At 55.7% G+C, this 1,712-nt stretch overlaps 1 protein-coding gene across 1 annotated transcript in view; it reads left to right on the forward strand.

The window, feature by feature from the left end:
• LOC113217273 (uncharacterized) overlaps positions 1-1,712 on the forward strand; it is a 9,477-nt gene that overhangs the window by 1,809 nt on the left and 5,956 nt on the right. The window lies entirely within an intron of this gene.

Below are 1,712 nucleotides of genomic sequence, written 5' to 3' on the forward strand. Positions count from 1 at the left end.
ATCACTGCAAAAACACCACCCAGGTTCCATAGGGTGAGTTAAAAGAATATCTCTACTACAGCGAATTCTTCCTTTTAGATAACATCTTCAGTATGGTACGTCCACTCCACGTCATGCTTTGCAGAGTTTTTCAAAGCTCGAGGACATGTATGTGCCGCACTGAATGTGTTAACTTTATTGTCATTACAATTCTGAAAAGTTTCACCTTTACATTTTTGTATCCATCATGGAGTACATCCAACTTGATACCCACATTGATTGGATTTGTGTCACTGTGTGCTGGTTTGGCTATTTCTGTAAATCACCCTGTTCAGAAGAGGTGGCTTTGGAGCTCTGTGCCGTGGGACTCTTGGGGTAGCTACCCTGAACTGCACTTCCCTGTGTAGTGCTCAGTGTGTCAGGGGGCTCGTCGGGCAGAAGACGCTTGAGGCTTAAGGCGCGGTAGCTTAAGGCTGAAGGTGCTGCAGGCGCGGTACGCTTGAAAGTCTGAAGGTGCTGCAGGCGCGGTACGCTTGAAAGGCTTAAGGTGCTGCAGGCGCGGTACGCTTGAAATGCTTAAGGTGCTAAAGGCGCGGCACCCTTAAGGCTTAATATGCTAAAGGCGCGGCACGCTTAAGGCTTAAGGTGTTAAAGGCGAGGCACGCTTAAGGCTTAATATGCTAAAGGCGCGGCACGCTTAAGGCTTAAGGTGTTAAAGGCGAGGCACGCTTAAGGCTTGATATGCTAAAGGCGCGGCACGCTTAAGGCTTAAGGTGCTAAAGGCGCGGCACCCTGAAGGCTTTGGGTGCTAAAGGCGCGAGACGCTTAAGGTGCTGCAGTCGCGGGGCGCCACACCTGTCAAAGCTCCCCCCTGCCCCTCTCCGTCCCGTAAGGTCCCGTGCTGCGGTGCAGTAGTGCGCGGTGCGGTTTGAGGTGCGCTCTTGCGGGATGGCGCCCGGCTTGGGTGTCATTCGCTGCGGTTGTACTATGAGTAGAGTACGAAGACCTCCCCCCTCTCTTCCCCCTTCTTTCCCAGTAACGGCCCTCCTCGCCTGTTCCAGCAGAGGCTAGATAGAGTCGAGACTGTTGGGACTCTTATAAGATCTCCTCTCTGATCTCTCCGTATGCTAATGAACCGTGGAGTAGTAGCAGAGGACTGGGGGGTTTGGGAGGCAGCTGCTGCAGGACTTCCCCCTCTCCTCCCCCCTCTTCCCCCTCTTCGTCTCCCCCACACCTGCGGTCGTCGTCGTATGCTGTACTTCGGACCGAAAAAAGTTCGGGGGCGAAAACGCAAAAGTATGAAGGAGAAGGAGGGGAAACGTCACTTGGTTGCGAAGTGTGCGCCGCGCCGCCAGCCATGTCGTGGCTCTGCACGTGGGACTCGATCAGGGCAGCCTTCAACTCCATCCCCTGGTGGTTGTGGAACACGGCGGCGGGCTGGGCTCCCCCCCCCCCTCTCTACTGATAGAAAAGGGTTTCTCATTGGTGTGTGTCTCTCTCTGCTTGTGTCCGCCAGGTCTGATGAGGAGGAGGCCAGCGGGGGCAAATACAGGAGAATGGACGAAGATGGACTTCACGACAAGGAGCGTTTCGCGAGGTGAGTTGTTGTTGTCGTTGTGAGTTTGGGGTCCGGGCAGCAGCGTCTCGGGGCTGTGTGGCCTGAGGTGAGGCAGCGCGTCCCCCGCGGCCCCCGCGGAGGGGCAGCTCCCGTTCTGAGAACTGAGGACCCCCCC

This window comes from Frankliniella occidentalis, unplaced genomic scaffold, assembly GCF_000697945.3.
Source record: "Frankliniella occidentalis isolate FOCC.00 unplaced genomic scaffold, Focc_3.1 Scaffold64, whole genome shotgun sequence".
In the NCBI taxonomy this organism is placed as follows: Eukaryota; Metazoa; Arthropoda; class Insecta; order Thysanoptera; family Thripidae; genus Frankliniella; species Frankliniella occidentalis.